This window comes from Lepisosteus oculatus, chromosome 19, assembly GCF_040954835.1.
Source record: "Lepisosteus oculatus isolate fLepOcu1 chromosome 19, fLepOcu1.hap2, whole genome shotgun sequence".
Classification (NCBI taxonomy): Eukaryota; Metazoa; Chordata; class Actinopteri; order Semionotiformes; family Lepisosteidae; genus Lepisosteus; species Lepisosteus oculatus.
In genome coordinates this window covers 12,839,071-12,854,710 of record NC_090714.1, presented here as the reverse complement: position 1 = coordinate 12,854,710, position 15,640 = coordinate 12,839,071, and the positions used below count along the sequence as shown (strand labels likewise).

At 42.1% G+C, this 15,640-nt stretch overlaps 4 long non-coding RNA genes across 4 annotated transcripts in view; 2 read left to right on the top strand and 2 right to left on the bottom strand.

Annotated features, from left to right (window-relative positions):
- LOC107079051 (uncharacterized) overlaps positions 1 to 3,877 on the top strand; it is a 65,796-nt gene extending 61,919 nt beyond the window's left edge. The window contains exons 2-3 of the long non-coding RNA XR_001480042.2: positions 2,426 to 2,469; positions 3,448 to 3,877. This is a non-coding gene — a long non-coding RNA (uncharacterized lncRNA). The remainder of the gene's footprint in view (positions 1 to 2,425; positions 2,470 to 3,447) is intronic.
- A 1,189-nt stretch (positions 3,878 to 5,066) lies between these two features.
- LOC138224285 (uncharacterized) lies at positions 5,067 to 9,630 on the top strand. The gene is made up of 2 exons (XR_011182721.1): positions 5,067 to 8,533; positions 8,646 to 9,630. It is a non-coding gene; the product is annotated as an uncharacterized lncRNA (long non-coding RNA).
- A 1,305-nt stretch (positions 9,631 to 10,935) lies between these two features.
- Positions 10,936 to 11,955, bottom strand: LOC138224312 (uncharacterized). The gene is made up of 3 exons (XR_011182766.1): positions 11,638 to 11,955; positions 11,344 to 11,505; positions 10,936 to 11,196 (listed from the first exon to the last, which is right to left on the bottom strand). It is a non-coding gene; the product is annotated as an uncharacterized lncRNA (long non-coding RNA).
- A 2,351-nt stretch (positions 11,956 to 14,306) lies between these two features.
- On the bottom strand, positions 14,307 to 15,243 carry LOC138224313 (uncharacterized). The gene is made up of 3 exons (XR_011182767.1): positions 15,184 to 15,243; positions 14,678 to 14,874; positions 14,307 to 14,586 (listed from the first exon to the last, which is right to left on the bottom strand). It is a non-coding gene; the product is annotated as an uncharacterized lncRNA (long non-coding RNA).
- Between the last annotated feature and the right edge of the window lie 397 nt (positions 15,244 to 15,640).

Below are 15,640 nucleotides of genomic sequence, written 5' to 3'. Positions count from 1 at the left end.
TACCACTTCAATTTCTTTTAAAGCTGTACAGCTTTGTGTTCTAGTTTAGCATTCTAGAAATATGAGAACTGCTTCTCTTGCTACAAACAATACATTTCTCATCAAAAATAAAAATGGTGTTACGTTTAAAAGAACAAAAGTAGAATAAAGATTGTTACATGAATTAATGTTAATTAATGGCTGTTATAGAAAGTGTATCTAGTGCCTTTCTGAAATGTCGATAAAGTGCTTTGATACGTTGATTAATAGACTTGTTTTGCTCTGTCTCCACCTGGTGGTCAAATGCCACCTTCTAATGTAGATCTTTTAATTTAGAGGATCTTAGGTTTGCATAATGCTTTACTTTCCAAATAATGCTCTAAGATTTTTCTCAGTGCTACCATGTACAAGATTTATTTATGTCAGGAGTAAAATGTAGTTTGTGAGAAAAGCTTTTCCCAGCACCACCATTCCCATATATCACTTTGAAGAGCACATCAAGCAGGTGTAACTTGATCTTGGGATGCAGAGGTCACCTAACTTTGGGACCTTGCAGATCTTGGGACACGTCAGCAGTTATTTGCCAGTTTGGACTGGTGGAGGTCACTTCACCCTGTGCTGTAAGGAAAATCACTTAACTCAGAAAGCGACCGAGGCCGCCTATGGACATGATGAGCCGGAGGTCACTTAATCCCAGGATGCAACAGAGGTCACTGACCCCAGTATGTGGCAGAAGACTCTTGTCCTCCTGATGCAACAGAAATCCCAGTATCGACTTCCAATGTTATACTGAAAATACGTAGATCTATCTGTAATCCCCTTATTGCTCTTTCAACACTAATCAAATGTCTTGAAGATATACAGTTGAGGCTAGCTCAAAATTATTTACAATTAAACAAATATCTCTATCTCCAGTAAGACCAGAATGATTTTAATTGGCTCTCACTGTTGAATCTTAAAATTAGATGGCCTAAAACTCAGTTTAGTTTCGGTGAGACAGAAATTGTTGCCTAAATTTTTAATCGCATGCCTGCAAAGTCTAAAACACATCATTCGTCCGTTTACAAAAACCTCCTTAATTAACACACTTGTGTGTCATAGACCTCCAGAAGCAATTTCCACCTGGAATCATGTCCATGTAAACATTTTGTAATAACTTCGTAAGTATAGACAGTAGAGGCCTGGTTCAGCACTTAAATTGAAGCATACCTTTGGGCTTCATGTCTGAACCATCAGATGTTTTAAACAGTATCTCTTTCTCAGAACACACTTGAAAGAAATACGCAAAAGAAAAACAAAAAAAAACCCAACAAATTATTTTCATTTTCTGTCTTCAAATGTCAGTTTTTCAAACGTGAACTAGCACATTAATGTTTCTTCAATGTGTCTACTACTTTGGATAAAAATCTGAAACTGGGAGAACAAAGACAAAAAACACATTTTACAAAAAGACTTTTTGTAAAGCCGGGCCCTGACATGGTTATCTTCCAAAAGAAAATGATGATCAAATCTTACAAATAAGACCAAAAGTTCCATTAGTTCTATTATTACTGAATTTCAGTCAGTGCTAGAGGACTATTTATGGTGTTGTAGGCTATAAAAACAATCTTTCTAGATTGCAAGGGGCAAGCTGATAACAAGCAGAGTGTTTATTTACTTTTTATGCCATTGATAGGCATAGGCAAAAAGAACACATTTTACAGCCAGGCAGTAACCAGTTTTTCACATATGATGTTTTAGTATGATTTATTTGTATTGGGAAGCCTTGGAAGATTTTCAAAATATGTTTGCAAGATTGTTGCATTGTTTTGGATGTTCTGCTGCTTGTGATTTATATAAAGTGTTCCACTTCTCCCAGAAGCGGCTTTGCTTTAATAACTCCTCAGTTTCTGCAAGCTGTTTGCCTCTGTGTGTGTGTTAAGTTTCTTTTTGACAGCGTGTAATATTTTACCATCTTGCAGTAACTGAGGCACAGATCTGTGTTGTGTTGTTGTTGTCTGTTTGTTTTTTATTTGAGAGTTTTCAAAGTGCTTTACTGGTGTTTTTGCTCTCTGTATCGAACCATTTTCTTTTCCTTTTGTTTTATTGGTGTTTTTTTTTTTAATTTTATTCTCTTTAGCTTTGTTTTTAATGCCAGTCTGTGAGTTTTAGTTTCTGTGCTGCCATATCTATGCCTGTTTTGTTGGTCTGATACAGGGTGTTTAGTAATGTATTCAATAGCCTGTGAATTTCTTCATCGCCCAGTGCAGTCTGGTATCTGTCCAGGCTGCCTGAGTACTGTCTCTATGGCTGGTTCAAGTCATATAGCTGCCTGGGGGTGTGTCAGTGTGTCTTTGTGCTGGTGTGCTCTTTAATTGACACCTCCCCAATAACAGCTGACCTGAGGCCCAGCTGGATTGAGTGTTGGTGTCCAGGGTGATCTGACCTGCTCTATGTGTCTCTACAGGAGCTCCTGGGAAGTCTAGTAGACGACTCCAAGTACAAACAAGTGTAAGTGTATTGTGCTATGACTTTGTCAGACCCACTTGTTACTGTTTTGTAGCAAAACAGTTTTAATGGTGGTGTTGGGTCACTATTACAGACCTTATCTGAATATTGACTGGGGATTTTATGAGTCATTATACAACCACAATTTTAAACACACACATTATAGACAGTGTATATTAAATAATGTCTAATATTATTGTGTGTTACTGAAAATTTTCTCAGATCTGAGACTGGACAAAATTCTAATGAAACCATAGTCAGTCCAAGCAGGTGGGACATTACAGACAAATCTGGGGACTCAATGCATCACAGTCAGACACTGACAAAGTAGATCAATTCACATCACAGCATCAACACAGCATCAACAGTCAAATTCTGCTCTGAGTCTCTTCTCTCTTCTCTCTCACATAGCCCGTCTATCTACAGCTCTGACACACACTTCTTAAGACACAATTTTAAAGGAAGATGGACTGAAACAGGTTGGCCATCTTTCTACACAAAGCAAAGATACTTTTTACTAAGGTGCAGAATCAGAAGTAATTCAGTTAGTTACTCTGGGAGTTTGGTGAGAGAAGATGTCATAAAGTAATAAGACTAAACACACATTATCTAATAAAAATTAAAACCTGCAGTAATCAGGAGCACACTGACATATACGTTACTGTTGGAGTGTTTATTTTGTACTGTTGTGGAATCACTGCACTGACTGTATTGTGTTTCAGTCACGCTGACTATATTTTCAGTGTCTTTAACTGTGTGCTGAATTCTCTCTACTTATGTGTCACACTGGATAGGGGACTCTATTGAGTAGATATCATTCATCAAAGAGAAAAGTTCATTTGAACTCGTATGTGACAAATAACAACACCGTTTACACAAGAATGTCTTCACCAAGACAGCAGGGGGAGATGAAGAGAGAGGGGCTGGTGTGTTGAGGTGACCAGACTGGCTCAGTGACTCTGATCTCCGTCTCTCTCACAGGATCACAGTTAATAAGGAATACTCTGGGAACTGTGCCTCTGGATACTGGCGTGGGAGTTAAACTGTGAAGATAAAGTCCCCTTTATCTGTGAGGGCGATCCTGGGAGAGTGTGAATTTTCCCCCCGTCTGTCCTGAGTAAGAGGGAGAGAAGCTCGGAGTGAGAAGATAATGTGTGGGAGAGAGACAGTGTGTCTGCCGGGACTCCTCTGCTGATTCCTGGAGACGATCCTGGTCTCTTGTTTCTCCACTGATACTCCCACTGTCACTCCTTCTGTTCTCTACGGCTGAGAAAACAGTTGTACAGCAAAATGGGGGTTTCATTCCTTTAATTTTTTGCCACCGTTTATTGCATTTTTTAAATTTTTAAATAATTGTCTTTTTGCCATTCTTCCTTCATCAAAGTAAACCTGTTTCAGTTGAGTATTTTAAATTCCCTTGTGTTCGAGATAATAAAGACTGTGTGAAGATGTCCGGGCTGTTTCTTGCTGTGTCCAGTGTGACTCACTACTCTGCTATTTCCCCTAACTGTGTCCCAGTGCTCATTACTGGAAAGAACCTGCAAGTCTGTAGGAAATTTTACATTTCTGTTTCAAAACTCACTTTAGAACACTTACTTTTCCCTCTGCTTTCTTGACTTTTTCAAGATATATCCTGCACATCTGTTTGACCCTACATGTAATATGTTAACTGTATTTTACCGACACTGTTTGAAATGAAAACCTATCAGTTTTAATGGTTACATGTAGTTGGGTGATCTTCGGGCAGGGAGACTGGCAGAGTAGTATAGAGCTTCATGGGCAGAGACAGTGTGGGGCTCCTCTATACAATCAGCACCTTGGACAGAGCCAGAGTAGAGCTCTTCAGTCCTGTACAGTGTTTCAGGTAACAGTGAAATGAACATTTCATGAGAAAGCAATTGTTTGCACATTTGGTTTCATTACAAAATCCACAAGAATCATGTTGCAAGGTTGCTGCTGGAAGAGGTGTTAGTGGGGCCTGCAGGGGGCACTCACCCTGCGGTCTATGTGGGTCCTAATGACCCAGTATAGTGCTGGGAACACTATACTGTAAAAAAAGGCACCGTCCTTCAGACGAGATGTAAAACTGAGGTCCTGAATCTCTGTGGTCATTAAAAAAAACCCAGGGCATTTCTCGAACATTTCCCTTTGGCCTTTACCAATCATGGCCTCCAAATATTCTCTATCTATAATCCCCATCACTGTTCTCCTCCACATTGACAGCCAGTGTGTGGGGAGTTTACTGGCGCAGTATGGCTGCCATTGCATCATCCAGGTGGGGCTGCACACTGGTGGTGGTGGAGGGGAGTCCCCATTACCTGTAAAGCACTTTGAGTGGAGTGTCTAGAAAAGTGCTACATAAGTGTAAGCAATTATGGAGCTCATGGTTTCTAGTTTTGTTGTGGGATTTTTGCATGAGGATTTTTCTGACTCCTGTGAGGTGCAAAAAGATCAATCTGGGACTCAGTCCAGCGGCTTTTTAACACAGCGATACCTCCTCGCCAGATGTGACTGGTGCCGGGCGGTACAATACAGTCGGATTGCAGTTCTGCTTGTGAACCACAGGCGGCGCTGAGCTCCTCTTCCTGCACCTGTTTCTAGCTAAAGGGTGGGAATGTAAATGTTAAAAATGACCTGTGAGGAGTATGAGAATGGTTGCAATGTTCATTGTCTGTAAATCCTTTTCCTGTTTCGGACAGCGTACTGAGAGACACCGTGTAAGGTAAATCGACCTCCTAACTTTATTTGACCGGTAAACATTTCTGTATTCTGGTGGCGTTTTGTGACAGTCAAATTCTTTCTTCGTTAGTATCTTCTCGTGTGATTTTAAAAAGGACGGGGTGTATCAATACAGAGTTTGATTCGATTTCTCAGTATATACATCCACGATCGCCGCTCTTGTCAGCTGTCTGACACTGTGAGCAATTTTGGTGTTTAAAGACCTTTGTGCTGCGTGTGAGAGACCTGATTATTTTCTAGATCCTGGTTTAGGTGAATTAGCGCATTGATTCTGTTTTCTGAAACGAGGACTTGTGAACTGGGGTGAAGATCATAGCGCCGGCAGTGAATATACTCATGGAAAACAACCACGGTATATCCCGGGATTAAGTGATGTCTGTGTTCCCTCGTCCTGCAGAGTTACTCTCCTGTCACACAGACAACAGAAGTAACCAGCTGCTGTTTGTCAGGGCTTCAGGCTGCTGGAGAAACAGTTCGGGTTAATTTCGTTATTGTTTTAAGTAACAAATCTGCATTAAAACTATTGTTTAATAAAATATTGACTTTAAATGTGTGCACGTTGGCTATTATTTACATATTTGGTCTGCTACTATTTTATAACAATATAACATATACTCTCTATATATTCAATACTACAGTTTTAAATCTGTGGTGATAAATTTCAGACAACATTAACTTTTGCAAACGTATATGTACATGTAAATATTGTAGAAATCTGCCTCTGGCCAGGGGTCATTACTTCTGACCTGGCTAGGGGGGATTTTTAAACAGACACCAGCTGCTGTACCTGACAACTCGGGAAGAACGCCAAAACAGGGATAACGGCACCAGGAAAAGCCACTGTGTCGTAGGTTTTATTATTTTAAATTTTTATGATTCCAATATGATTGCTAATGGTCCCTCCAAAACCCTCATTCAAGGTTATAACACAAAGTGAGGATGGCTGGACTCGGACTATAAAACTCTTTGTAACACAGCTGGAATTCTGTGCAGACGCATCTTGTGTGTGTGTGTTCTACAGTGCTCTCCAGAAAATAAGCTTTTCCCCACAATTACCATTTCAGACCTGGACTGTGCTGTGATTCCTTCACATCCCTTCTTTTTAGAGGATGTTGTTGACTGAATGATGTTTTTTGCCAGACATAGCAACAGGTCAGAGAAGGCAATATGAATGAATCAGAGATATACATTTGGAGGAGGGCGAGAATAGTGAAATAGTGATTATTCTGATCACTATTATATCACCACGTCAAGGGAATCAGTCAGTTCAGCAGACGAGTAGGAGCTGTTGCTTTCAGTCTCCGTTCTGTCTCAGGGTGTCCTGTTTCTCTGGGTCTGATGGTCTCTCTGGTCCCTGCTAATAAGAATCGCCCCACAACCACCAGACTTGACAGCAGGGAAAGTGTGGACTGGATGATGTCAGTCTTGAGCCAGAAATTACATTATATTGTATCAACACTATTGTATTTTACTGATGTGGTACTGCCCTATAATTAGAAATGAATCTCTTGCTGCCCATGTCTGTGATTTGCATTGGCAGAGTTTTATTAGTTTAGTGTCAACAAAGTACCAACTAAAGTCAGGCATCAGTCTGTCCTTTGATACAAAAGCCCAGGAGTCTTGTAATAAGGGAACCAATGTTTAAGTTTTAGCCCTTTTAATCGATTATTTTAAATCAATTAACAATGGACATGGGTGTAACAGGCAGGGACAGATTTGTGCAGGAACGTGTGAAATAAATGAGACACTGTTTTGGACTATGCCAAAGAAGCACAGTTAACAGAATAGTGCCTGAAAGAGATCCAGTTGCAATAAGATGATTTCCACCTGCAGATAAAGGTTGACAGAACGAACAGGTTATTGAGGAAGAAATAAAAGTGATCTAAAGACAAAGGAAAGAACAAGGAAACTGACAAACTGCAAAAGATGTGTGATTTGATCATTATTACAGTCAGCACACAACACTAAACCTGTTAGTTTGATGAAAAGATGTGTTCAGGAAGATTAGAGAGAGAGACTAGTGTTCAGGCACCTTCAGCACAACATCCCTCTGAGGCTCATTCAGAGCTGATGAGGGTGTCAGTCTGAGACTGGTGTCACTGTGGCTCAGGGCCAGGACCTGGACTGGATACCAATGATATCACGGTCAGTGGAATACAGCTGGAGACTGAAAAGGGCTCCATTAAAACAGCCCTTCATAGACACGTGTAGCAATGTCTCCGCCTGGCGGCCACACTGGTAAACGTCACCTTCTACCATCGCTTTTAACATTGTTGGTACGGCTTTTAAATATCGAAATACTTATTCAGAAATATTGTATTGTTCGCTTAATCCTTTAACGTTAAAATAATTGTTTTTCGTTTTTTCCGAGGCTACTGTATATATATATGGGTTATATTAAAGACTCTTGTAAGAATTCATTTAAAATTTTAGATGAATGTAATTATGAATCATAACTTATTATTGCAACTATATAATTGCTACTAAAATCTAGTTTTGACACGGGATATTTCGATATCGGAGATTTCTTTGGATATTAAGAAAATCTCGTAGCGTTACTGAACTATTTGGATATTACATTACACCCATTGATCGAAGTACAGCAAAAGGAGACGATTCCGATAACAGACCACCAGTCGGCAGTGGTGATACACGAGTCTATGAAAGACTGTTTTGCAGGACAAGAGTGAGGCTTTGGTGCGATATCAAACACCCGGATCATGTGACAGGGGTCTAAACTCTCTTGTGGCTGAATGAGAGGATCTAGAGCCAATCAGATCACTGGGATTGAGTCCAGCGATGTCATGATTGGTTAGTGGAAAGTTACTGCTGATTGACAGTAAGTTTTCCCAATTAAACGCGAGTCTTGGTCCAGTTTGCCCAATAAACTCCGAGATTCGTGAGGAGGTCGGGGATTTTGAGACTGTTGTTGTTCCTCCGCACTTAAAAAACAGGAAGGATTTATTTTTTTAGTAAGCAGATATATTTAATCGAATTCGCCTTTAATGGGTAAAAATCTAAGGCTTTTCTTCTGTAGCTGCTAAGTGTTGTTAGTCTGAACACATGACTGCACGGCGCTACGGCACACTAGTTGCTGTGGACATTTTATTTCTGTTTCAGATACGTTATACCAAGATGATGGTGATGATAGTGATATTGTTAGAAAACTCATAGCTGATTCAGGGAATCCTTCGCCTTCTAACTGTTTCTGGAGAAACAAGATTGAAGCTGAAAAGCTTTCCAAAGGCTGAGCATCTAAGCTGTGAAGATCATGAGGACCAGCTGGACAGTCTGTGACTCCGCCCACTTCACAACCATGAGGAAGGAGGTAGGCAGGACAAGAGCTCATCTTTAACGGAAGCTTTGAGAATTAAGTGCATAGTTTACTTTATTTTTTTCCATGTTGTGTATTATGTTTTGTCTTTTACCTGCTTGCAAAGCAAATGTCCCATCTAGGACAATAAAGGAAATAAGTGGTGTCCAGTCTTGGTCCCAGCAGCGTGAGTGTCTCTGCAGGGGTGTCCAGTTCTGGTCCTGGAGACCCAGTCGGTGTGTGTGTGCAGCAGGGGTGTCCAGCCTTGTTCCCAGTAGGGTGAGTGTCTCTGCAGGGGTGTCCAGTTCTGGTCCTGGAGACCCACTCGGTGTGTCTGCAGCAGGGGTGTCCAGCCTTGGTCCTGGAGGGGTCAGTGTGTCTGTAGATGAGGTCTCTTTAAATCAGCAGCACCTGAAGAGCTGGGTAAAGGTGTTTGATTTAACTGGATCAAACAGTAACCTGGTTTAGCTCCAGTCTTTCTCTCTCTGTTGCTCTATACTGTTTATATGACAGATCTAGAAGACCGAAAGAGATTACATGTTGACCAGTGTGTTGAAAATGTAGTCATTACATTATTAATACTTATTTTTGCAAGTCCAGGAATACAGAATACAGAGAGAATACAGATGCTGGTTTAATCTTTATTTAAAAAGTTATTACCCTCGCATCATCATTTAAACATTATTTTTTCCTGACAACTCTGTTAATATTTCTAGATAGACATAATGGTCTGAATATCTGTTAAATACATATTGCGTTATATATATACACCTGTACAGATACTCTGTCTCAAGCGTATCACTGTATCTTATGTTTGTATTGTCTCCAACTGTTCATTCTTATAATTGCTAATGTGATGTGGAATATTGTTGTAAGTTGTTGTTTTGGGAAGATGATCTCTGTTGTAGTAAACTGTGTTGTTCTCTTTGATCCCTCTGATTTGCTCCTACACTGCTGTGGGTATTTTCTCAGGGACGGCTTCTGGAGAATCCGTACCCAGCCTCAGGAATGGACAGTGACATCAGTTGACTGCTCCTTCACTTGTATTTTTCTAATTAGTAAAATAATGTACCATTTTTCTACATAATAAAGCACTATTAATCAGACTCATAGACACTTGTGTTTCAACCCATGTTTGTGCGATATTTATTTATCAGTTTGTGAACACCTCTCCCATGCACTTTACTACTTTATTTGGACTTTATTTCCTGTGGCTGTGGAGGAATCTATTTTTCATATTGATGAGATTTCTCCATCGATCAAATCCAAGAGACTCAGGGGAACTTCTGCCTTTTGAGGAGTGAGGTTATCATGGGGAACAGTGGAAAAGCCTGATTGTCCACATTTATAATTCAAGTTAATTCCAGTCTACCAGCAAACTTAGAGCTACTCAGTACAGACAGATGGAGTCATACCAACTCATAACAGCTTTCGCAGTGAAGCCGAGTCCTGAGCACTATGCAGGACTGACGCCCCCACTGAACAGTGTGCAGCATCACAGCATCTACAGCTCATTGTTGGATTCAGTGCAGCTACAAGTATTTGTAATAATCAGTTACATCATATATGAAATTGAAAAGTTTAATTCACTACATGGGTGCTGCAGCTCTGTAGTGGCTCCTGCTCCCAGTCAGCAGAGCTGTCTCTCCTTTATCTGCCAGGAGGAAGGAATCCGTTTTAATGCTTTCATTGACAGCGCTTAATCCGTTTCCTGGGAGCACTGTGGTTCATCTTGAAAGGCACTGGCCTGTGGTCGGTAAGATCCACATTCAAATCCACCTGTCCCCATAGACTACAGCCCATTTTATAAAATACCAAAAACGTAGATGAGAAACGCTTAAGTATTCTAAAAGAGGAGGAGGGATACTTTTCAAATGTTTATTTTGGCAAATGTTTTTTTGTTTGAACAAATATCTCCAGGGAGTCACTCTGGATTTGGCTGGAAGTATAGCTCAATCAGCTGAACCCCTGACTCTTCTACCTCTCCACCCCTGTGAGCCGGGTTCGAGTCCCGCATGTCTCTGCAGTTATTTTTCCCTCTCGGGCTGAGCGTGTCCTCTCGTGATCGGGGCTTACACCCACCTCTTCAAGGCGCTGATTGGATACTGAACCCCGCCCCTAAAACCCAGCCACACCCCCTAGTTACCATGGTAACTAGACGCGTTCTCTCAGCAGCGTGGTGCGTCATCTTTCACGTACCGAGGAGTGCGTGTCCTCAGGCCCGCAGAGGTGGGGGACAGAGGCTGTAGGCTAGGCCGCAGTCCCCTGGCTCCCAACTCCCCTGACCGGGACAACGCCAGCGCCCGGAGGGTGTAGCGCTGCGAGCCCCGTGGTGGGACCGTTTAAAGGGAGCACCCGATTCAGGGTTCTCTACACCCCTGTACTCTCCCCACACCCTATCAGAATAATCAATCCAATTAACACATTCACAGCAGTTTATTACAGCATAAGAAACAATTACAATATACAGCGGTGTTATTGCACGGATATCCAGAGTCTCATCTCCGTCCCCGGTGTCTTGATTAGCTACCTTCGTCGTCCTTTTCGCGCTCAGCAGGACTCAGGTTATAAATACGGGGTGGTTCTGTGCAGGCCGGCGTCCCGGCGGAGGATGGCGGTGATGGGGAGGTCCGGCTGATACCTCGCTGCTCTCCTGGTACAGGTGCTTTGCTCGGTTGCTGGAAAAAATGCATTTGTTCTTACAGGTTTTGCGAAAACCAGTCACGATTTCTACGATGAATTGGTTTTTAAGCAAAATTTAACTCTCATTATACACTTCACAGCAGGACAAGAGCAAGGTAAGCGGTTTCTCCCTCTTCTCCTACCGGGGGTTTCAGTCTTCACACCGGGTCTCACACGGCTGGGTGCAGTTTCCTGCGGTCTGTTACCAGTAAGTCACGAGTTCGCCCCTAGTTGAAGCTACACAGCGGTCGGTGCGACTTCCAGCAAACCGGTTCAGGAGAAGGAAAACCCAGCCGGACCTGCAACTTCACCGTGAGAAGATACAAGTCAAACAAAGCCACAGGGCCCGGTACCGATTTGAAAATCCGCCATCCCAGTAAAAGTGGTTTTCAGTCCTGAGCTGACCGGGGCTCTAGGATGAAGAGACTCGGACTCACCTGTGAATCCGCCGCGGAGCTCCGGTCACTCACTACACGGATCTGCGATCAGGTCTGCAGGCGGTTAAAACCCAGAGACTCACCAAGATGCAGCAGAAGCCTGGAATACAAAAAAAGCATATCGTACAGGTAAACTACAGAAAGGAGAACTAGCACTGTAAAAACAGTTGTAAGCACAGTTTTAATACCACGTTTCACTTCGCAGAGTCCAAGCCACAAAACGTAGCCCGCCCAGTAGCTCCGACATCTTTACGTTTAAACCCCATTTTACTACGTCTTCCACCCGGTTCGAGAAAAACCGACAGGCTTAGCCCAGAATCCCGCAGCTCCAGTTAAAGGCTTTGAAGCGACCCGGTCCCAGAACGGCTATAAATGAGCGAATTGAAGTCTAATTGCAGACCGACCGCACCTGCCTTCTCAATCACAGCCAGCCAATAGGGGCAGCGGATCCCGGAGCTGCTCGTGTCTGCCGTTAAACAGCGGCGTTTTCAAACAGCCAGTCTGCACAAATCCCACTGCATTGAGATTCCAAACATCTAACAGGGACTATTAAGTTCAAAGTAAAAAAATATTTAATAATAATAATAATAATTGCTTACACTTATAGCGCTTTACAGGTAATGGGGACTCCCCTCCACCACCACTAATGGTTTTAGTCGGAGGTACCTAGTTTTCAGCTTTTCCAGTCCACTCCACTGCAGTAATCTGACACAACCAGATCCTTCTTTGCCGCTGATCCTACTACAGTTATTAATTTAACAGCGCTGGGTGTCGCTACACTGTAATGCCAGTATCAGGGTCCCACCTTCACACTGCAATACCCTGAGACTTTACTCTGCCAGCTCCGTGAAGTTGTCCCCCCTATCAGCAGCACAAATGATAAACAGCTTTCGTCAGTGCTGAGTTTGTGCAGCTGAAAATCGTTTTGGTGCAGTTTTCGTTTCCTGGATGTAACGCCTTATGTCTTCGGGGCGTGACATCACACTGCCCCCCCTACAGCGGCTCAGGAGAACCGAGCCGGTCTGATTCGTTTGTGCCGTTGAAAGTAGCTTCCCAGCTGCTCTTGTTCCCGAGATATAACATTAGCAAACAATTGCATGTTCTTGAAGTCTTTAGAAAGTTTGTAATACTCCGTAGCTGTGTTAATATACATTTTCTTTAATCTGAAGAACTAATCAGTTTCTCACTGTGTCTGTTCTTATATTTGTTGATGGAAGAAGGATTGGTTTTCCAATGATTTCGGATTGTATTTCTAAACTCTCAACAGTGCTGATGATCACAGGCCTTTCCCCCCAGTCCCTGAGCTGGGAGGATCATGAGGACCACCTGGACACTCAACACAGCCTGCTGCTGCTGCTTACATCGTTAAGAGGGAGTTATGAGGCAGGGTTTTCTCTTTCAGGGGATTAAAAAATAGTACATTCCTAATTTGTGGAACAAATGTTGATATAAAAAAGACTGGATTGTTAGGAAAACAATACAATGATCACTATATCACCTGATACACATTCTCTGTTTTCAGTAACATACTGTAGCTCTGCACTTGGAGTAACAAATGTTGAACCTTGAATCTCTTTATATCTCTTGAACTAATTTCAAAGAATCAGTTCATAGTTCAGTGTTTCATGGTTCATTTTATGGAAAAAAAGGAACATAAACTGGTTTAGTAAGCAAATTAAGGTTTTCTTTATGAAATGCGTCTTTTTCTGAGTAAAATTCCACTTTCTTGTTGCGTCTAGGGGTAGAATACGGATCTCTTGGAGAATTGAATAGAGATTAATGTTTATTTAAATTGACATGTTTGTCCTAAAGTAGTGAACAGTATATATTGTTTTGAGGAAGAGCTTTTGAGTTGGATTGTTTAATGTACATTCAAAGTTAATCTCGTGAATGTTAAATACTGTTATAATTTTCAGTCAAGTGTTTGAAGACTGCCTGCGTGCTTCTTCCTTGCAGAATATACATCTCTTACTCTTTAAATGTTGAATGCTTCAATTCCTGGGTCTGTCCTCAACATGCCTACTTCAATGTAGAATGGTGGGCACAGATGTAGTATTACAAGACAGATTGTGGAGGTGGGTGTTACAGCACACCATAAGCTCATAATTAACCACAAAATGCTCTTTCAAGGGACAGTCTGATTTGCTCATACAGTGCTGTGCTCATTTTTCCACAAGGGGAGTTCAGCCACAGGAAATCACACTAACCTCCTCTGACTTGGTTGCATTCTCTCAAATTCTTATGAATTGCAAAGTGCTTTGTATAGAAATATTCAATGGGAGAATTGTCCTTCTCAAGTTTACAGTTTCTCAGGAGTCAAGCTGCAATCACGACTGGAGCTGCTCTTCCAGAACCTTGTTATTGCCAGCACCAGTTTGGCTACAAGTGATATTTACTAGGAGGTTGCTGTGATATTAAGATTATACTACATCAAGTTTATTGTACAAGTTCATTGTGCTACTACGCAGTTGCTTGTTCGCAGACAGCTTCCCTTTGTAGACGTACAGGCAACAGCTGAAATTATATAGTCACATTGTAGCAGCTATCAGAGGGAGAAGAAGCACCCTAAATTAATGTTCAATAGGCACCCTGGAAAGTCTACAGGGGCAAAGGAAGCACGTTTAGGCTCATTAAAGAAACAGAAGGATTATCATGCGTGGAGTCTCGCTCGTTGTAGAAATGACCCCAATGTAGGTATCCAAATCCAACGGAAATCCACACAGCCTTTAAGAAACAATCCAAGGACACTCGTTTATTGGGGGGAACAATTGAACAAGAAACGGTATAATCGGAACCCGACCAGCTGTTATTATCCAATGTTGATCATCGCTCGGGCGGCCCGCAGTCTGGAGCCCCGGGAGAGGAAACGCTCCTGTCAGGACAGCCGGCCGGAGAGACGGTGGGTCCCGGAACCGCGAGGTGAGTCTGGCTGCTCTCCGGGATCACCTACTGCTGAAACAGGGGAGAAAAACCCTTTTGCATTTGTATACTTACAATCAGAAGTTTTGGCCTCTAGCCTTTGCCTGTACAAAGGCAGCACCTCTTTTTGAAGGCAAAAACGAGCGGTTGGTTTGAAGGAAGGTGTTGAGCCTGAAAGCAAGAGGCTCGATAAGCAAAGTGCAGACAAGGTGGATTCTCTCCCCTTCGAGCTGCCCGCTCATCTCTCCAGTTTTACGCTACACGGGGGCTCTGCGCTTCGGCGTTCAGACGCTTGTAGAGGACAGGAAGACTAGGCACCTAGAGAGGAGAAACTGGATTAAATAAGAGACCTGCCGAAACACGACTAACAAACCTGACCAGGTGTTCAAAATATAAGTAGCAATGTTAAACCGTAACAAAAACGATACGTTGCTTTTCGCCCCGTTTAGAGGTAAGAAACTGATTGCTTAAGTTATAATTCAACGTTTTTTTTAAAACTCGAAGACACTTTCTAAAATCCCGTCTAAGATCTAGTGGCCACGACAAAGTCCTTTTTTAATTACTCTGAAGCTCAAATGCTTCATTTCCTTTAGTTTTTAAACTGTTCCCCTCCTAATGCGAAGAAACCTTGTCCAGAGTTCTGCTACTCAAATTAACCGAAAACATCCCGGAATTATTTTTCCTCCACCTGTAAAGCCGCAATTTAAAAGACAAAGAGGTAATACAGCAGCCAGAACCGTTTTTAAAGGAGACCAGCTGAGGGCTGATTCGAGATTGATCAAACCTGGCTTCTGATTTTTAATTACCTAGAAATGTGTAAAACACGGACTGGATCGTGGAGTTGGCCGTCTCCGCTTTGACAACACAGTCTTTCAGACCCAATTAATTTGGAGATTAATCCAGATCCATACTTTCAACTGGGCCGCTGATGAGTTAACTTTATTGAAACTTTGATTGAACATTTACGATTTGTTTTCAGTGCAAACGAATATGCTTTATGCATCTCCAGGGATTCGGGTCATAAATAGTAAAAGGTTAGAAATTAACGTCAACCCTGCTCCAGGTTTCAGAGTTCCAGTCTTTG